At 40.2% G+C, this 6,082-nt stretch overlaps 1 non-coding gene across 1 annotated transcript; it reads right to left on the reverse strand.

The window, feature by feature from the left end:
- Positions 1-4,168: 4,168 nt before the first annotated feature.
- Trnat-ugu (transfer RNA threonine (anticodon UGU)) lies at positions 4,169-4,243 on the reverse strand. Its single transcript has one exon. It is a non-coding gene; the product is annotated as a tRNA-Thr (tRNA).
- Positions 4,244-6,082: the final 1,839 nt, after the last annotated feature.

Consider the following 6,082-nt stretch of genomic DNA (forward strand, 5'->3'; position numbering starts at 1 on the left):
TATACTAAAAAGTGTGAGTCCAGAAGTGCAAACAGTAGAGCCAATGGACACACATAGAAAACAAAATTAATCACTCTAAATAATTTTATTATAATTTTTGGAAATAATGAATGAGTCTAAGTGTGGTGCTATGCAATGGTGCGTATCTAAATCAAATGACTGAAAGAAGTTATTTATCGTTAAGCAAATAATGGGAAATATATTTTTTAAGTTGTGCATACCTAAAAAGTTAATGAGACATTTGGTTAAGAAACAGAAAATAAACTGTTGTAAATGACGCATAATATCTACCATAATGCACAATGTGAGAAGCTTTGAACTAGTAACAGATAAACACATTCATCCGTAAAATCTAACTAATAAATGTTCCACCTTAGTCACACATGTAATATCACGTTTATGATAATAACACTTGTCTACTAATAACATTTCCAGTAACTGCTTCCTTTAGAGCAAATTTTTCTGATGCGTAAATCTGAACATGGCTTACAATGACAGTATCCCTTCTATTTGTAAGTGTAAATATTTGATAATGATAATATATCTTTTAACTAAACTGACCAGACTGCAATTAAAGATAGCGAAATGTATGTACGTTTGTGTTTCTCTAAACTATGTCATATTTCTGTTTTTCACAGCGACAATACGCTAGATTAGATGACGGTCTTTGCAACGGTTGTAAAAAGAATGTATTTATGTCGAATAGGAAGTGTGATGAGGAACTTAGCGCATAGCGTACTTGACATACATTTTATATAGAGCATGAGGAAAAAATTGTGACCTGCTTACAAATAGTGCAAAAAGGACTTTGTGGAAACTGTGGCCTTATTCTTCTGTGTTGATGCAAATAACTGTGTCATAAATGACAGAGAAGTCTTTATTTGAAGTGGTCGCATGTGATACAGTACGACACAGAAGTGAATGTGAAGTGCCGGAATATTCAGGGCAGTTCCACGTCAAAAGGACGTGCTAGCGTGAATCACCCCGACAGAAGACGAACAGCGCAGAAAGACGAGGGCGACGTGTGTGGAGCGCCTGCGCCAGACAGCCGAAGAACTGCGCTGCTGCTTCGGCATCGAATTTGCGAGGAGGACGTGGGGTGGTTTCTAAGGAACTGCTTCGCAATCAAAGTCGTTGTGCAGGTTACCGCACCTGGGTAGCGAGGTAGTAATGTGGCAGTCCGTGACAGCTATTCGGTTCTATAACAGCTATGCGGACTGCGTGGAATGTATGTGATATATAACATACACGAATTATCTATTACATGAGTGTTCACGTTGTTGTTATGGTATTCAGTCCAGAGACTGGTTTGATGCAGCTCTCCATGCTACTCTATCCTGTGCAAGCTTCTTCATCTCCCAGTACGTAGTGCAGCCTACATCCTTCTGAATCTGCTTAATGTATTCATCACTTGGTCTCCCTGTATGATTTTTACCCTCCACGCCACCCACCAGTACTAAATTGAGAACATGTCCTACCAACCGATCCCTTCTTCTAGTCAAGTTTTGCCGCAAACTTCTCTTCTCCCCAATCCTATTCAATACCTCCTCATTTGTTATATGATCTACCCATCTAATCTTCAGCATTCTTCAGTAACACCAGATTTCGAAAGCTTCTATTCTCTTCTTGTCTAAACTATTTGTCGTCCATGTTTCACTTCCATGGCTACACTGCATACAAATACTTTCAGAAACGACTTCCTGACATTTAAATCTAAACTCGATGTTAACAAATTTCTGTTCTTCAGAAACGCTTTCTTTGCCATTGCCAGTCAACATTTTATATTCTCTCTACTTCGACCATCATCAGTTAGTTTGCTCCCCAAATAGCAAAACTTCTTTACTACTTTAAAAGTCTCAATTCCTAATCTAATTCCGGCAGCATCACCCGATTTAATTCGACTACATTCCATTATCATCGTTTTGCTTTTGTTGAAGTTCATCTTATATCCTCCTTTCAAGACACTGTCTATTCCGTTCAACTGCTCTTCCAGGTCCTATGCTGTCTCTGACAGAATTACAATGTCATCGGCGAACCTCAAAGTTTTTATTTCTTCTCCATGGATTTTAATACCTACTCCTTATTTTTCTGTTGTTTCCTTTACTGCTTGCTCGGTATACAGATTAAATAACATCGGGGAGAGGCTACAACCCTGTCTCACTCCCTTCCCAACCACTGCTTCCCTTTCATGCCCCTCGACTCTTATAACTACCATCTGGTTTCTGTACAAATTGTAAATAGTCTTTCGCTCCCTGTATTTTACCCCTACCACCTTCAGAATTTGAAAGAGGGTATTCCAGTCAACACTGTCAAAAGCTTTCTCTAAGTGTACAAATGTTAGAACTGTAGTTTTGCCTTTCCTTAATCTAGCTTCTAAGATAAGTCGTAGGGTCAATACTGCCTCACGTGTTCCAACATTTCTGCGGAATCCAAACTGATCTTCCCCGAGGTCGGCTTCTACAAGTTTTTTCATTCGTCTGTAAAGAATTCGTGTTAGTGTTTTGCAGCTGTGGCTTATTAAACTGATAGTTGGGTAATTTTCGCATCTGTCAACACCTACTTTCTTTGGGATTGGAATTATTATATTCTTCTTGAAGTCTGAGGGTATTTCTTCTGTCTCATACATCTTGCTCACCAGATGGTAGAGTTTTGTCAGGACTGGCTCTCCCAAGGCTGTCAGTCGTTCTAATGGAATGTTGTCTACTCCCGGGGCCTTGTTTGGACTTAGATCTTTCAGTGCTCTGTCAAACTCTTCACGTAATATCATATCTCCCATTTCATCTTCATCTACATTCTCTTCCATTTCTATAATATTGTCCTCAAGACCATCGCCCTCTATAAATTCCTTCCACCTTTCTGCTTTCCCTTCTTTGCTTAGTACTGGGTTTCCATCTGTGCTCTTGATATTCATGCAAGACGTCGTCTTCTCTCCAAAGGTCTCTTTAATTTTCCTGTAGGCAGCATCTATCTTACCCTTAGTGATATGTGTCTCTAGATCCTTACATTTGTCCTCTAGCAATCCCTGCTTAGCCATTTTGCACTTCGTGTCGATCGTGAGACGTTTGTATTCACGTAGTAATAATAATTAAATAGGTTAATGACCTGGATAATGAATGCGACACACCATTGTAATGGTAGTCAAGCAAGGGGGAAGTATTTGAACTCCATATTGCCTCACACGTGGCAGTCTGTGATAGTAACAAGGGGGAGATACAGGGGGCTGGACAAAAATATAGAAAACCGCTATAAATGCATGCTTGAGCAAAAATGCAGCTGCTAGGCAAGTCTGCAGGTTGCAGTGTCCTATTTGATGACGAGCGTTGCCTCCCCAGTGACCGCAGTAAGTTGCAATTGTCAATCGTGATCAGACCAATGTTCTTTGTAGTTGTGACTGCATTATGTCCGAGCCAAGTGAATACGAACGTGCGCAAATTGTTGGTGCTTGTATGGTGGGTGCTTCAATAAACAAAATAGCCGATGTGCTTGGTGTCTCTAAAGCCTCAGTACGGAAGACTTACACCATATACAGGGAAAGCGGAAAATCATTATCGGCTAAGTCATAACGCGTACGAAACTGTGAGTTGAATGAACGTGATGGCCGGTCATTCAAGAGGATTGTGAAGAAATGTCAGAGGAAGACGACTGAAAAATCTATGCAGAACTGAATGTCACACTCGCCAACCCTGTCAGCACAAAAACTACACGAAGCTGGGAACTGCAGTGCGAGCTGGTATCCCTAAACCACTCTTCGGCTGTGAGAATTGCCATAACAGGAAAACGGGAAAAGTTGGCCTCAAACCTGCGCTATAGAGTATAGGAAGAAAGTCATTTGGTCGGATGAGTTTTGTGTCATATTGTTTCCAACTTCTGGCCGAGTATACGTCCCTAAAATGAAACATGTCGGGGATTCGGTGACGATTCGGGCAGCGATATCGTGGTATACTCTAAACCCCATCGTTACTTTGCAAAGTTGCATTACTGGGAACCATTCTGGATTGTCACTTCTATCCCATGATTCATTGTTTGTTCCCAGTGGTGATGCTGTATTCAGAGACGACAGGGCTCCTGTTCTCACAGCGCACATCGTCCAGAACAAATGGTAATTAAATCAAGACCCTACGCTGCCGACAGGCGTTGATATACATCAACAGGGACAGTTGAAATTTTGTGCCCCGACCGGGACTCGAACCCGGGATCTCCTGCTTACATGGCAGACGCTCTATCCATCTGAGTCACCGGGGGCACAGAGGGCAGTGCGACGGCAGGGACTTATCCCTTGCACGCTCTCCGTGAGACCCTCATTCCCAACTTAATGTCCACACACTACATTCGTAGTGTCCCGCCCATTACACTCATTACTCGCAGCAGACAATCTTGCCGAGTCCCGTAAGAGTTCGGGAAATACGCGTGCATCCACACAGAAGAAGAAGATCAATGGCTGGTTAGCCTTAACTATATGAAGATGGTATCTGTTCCTGCGGACATGTCCGAAAGAACAGATACCATCTTCATATCGTCCAGAACAGGTTTTGTGAGCACGAGAATGAATTGTCGAGTCTACCCTGGCCACCAGTCACCAGATCTTAATAACTTCAGCGTTTTGGTGTACTTTGGAAAGAACCATGCATCATCACTATCCACCTCTATCACCGTTACCTGAAGTTGCCACTATTTTCCGGGAAGAATAGTATAAGATTCCCTTGAAAACCATACAGGATTTGTGCTTATTCATTCCGAGACGACTGGAAGCTGTTTTGAATTCAACGATTTTCCTACACCATGTTAGACATGGTAATGTGTTTATAGTGACTTGCATATTTTCGTTCAGCCTCTGTAAAGTACTTACTATTTGGGTAACATTGAAACATTGGACCAATTACCTGTGACACATATTGATTTCCCTTGTCGATTACGAGAAGTGTTGGCTTTACACTTGCCATAATTTCTCCATTTTGCCAAAGCGCCTCCTGCCTTGGATGCCAGATCTCCATTTATTGTTACATTATCACCAATTTATAGAGCTTTATACAGAAGTTTCCAACTATGATTGCAAAAAGATAATATTTATTCACGAGATGTATCTAAACAATTGACCACAAAAGAATAAAAATGCAGAAATATATATCAATGTCTTGGTTGATATAACAACTGGAGCAGGTTAAGAATCTCCACAGAGAAAACCACATTTAACAATAACATAGAAAAATACGCCAAAATGTTTACAGAAAGACATTCGTCAAACAGAAAAGTTTAAAAAGATTAAGTGTCTAGGGGGTTCCATTCAAGAAAATGGGTTGTAAAACCTATTGTAAATGGAAGATACAGGAAAGGGGATTTGGAATTAAAATATATTTACACTTAAAACTGAATATCAACAAATGTAAAAATAATGCACTAAAGTGCAGCGTTGTAAGAATAATGTTTCAGTGGAAGGACTGGAATGTAAATACGACCAACTATGTCCAATAAAGCGTAATGATACGTGGAACGTGATGACTGGGTGTTGTGTGATGTCCTTAGGTTAGTTAGGTTTAAGTAGTCCTGAGTTCTAGGGGACTGATGACCATGGATGTTAAGTCCCATAGTGCTCAGAGCCATTTGAACCATTTGATACGTGGAAATCGAGAAGAAAATAGTCAGATATATTATAATACAGAAAAAATAACAAATAATAAGAAATACAGGCGTCTTTTTGGGCCTTTTAACGAGATTAATTTCAATATTCAGACCAAACAGATCTTAGTGTATCCCAGGGAAAAGAAATTAACAAGCTGGGTTCCTTAAAAAAGAAAGGTATGGAAACAGAACATAAAAGCAAGAGAAGTAGCAGCAGAAAGAGATAGTGTAAAATTTAAAAGGATTCCAAGGCAGAAGCAGTAAGAGAACATCTTGAGAATACAAGAAATGTATTCGCAATTGCGAATATAATCAGATTCAAGCTGCACAATATACTGGTGACAATGAAAATTTGTGCCGGACCGGGACTTGAAGGCGGATTTCTCACTTTACATGAGCGGTCGCATTAACTGTCTTTTTTTTTTAACCAATCTTTTTTTTTCTTCCAGACCACTTTTATTTTATT

Source organism: Schistocerca cancellata, chromosome 2 (genome assembly GCF_023864275.1).
Source record: "Schistocerca cancellata isolate TAMUIC-IGC-003103 chromosome 2, iqSchCanc2.1, whole genome shotgun sequence".
Taxonomy (NCBI): domain Eukaryota; kingdom Metazoa; phylum Arthropoda; class Insecta; order Orthoptera; family Acrididae; genus Schistocerca; species Schistocerca cancellata.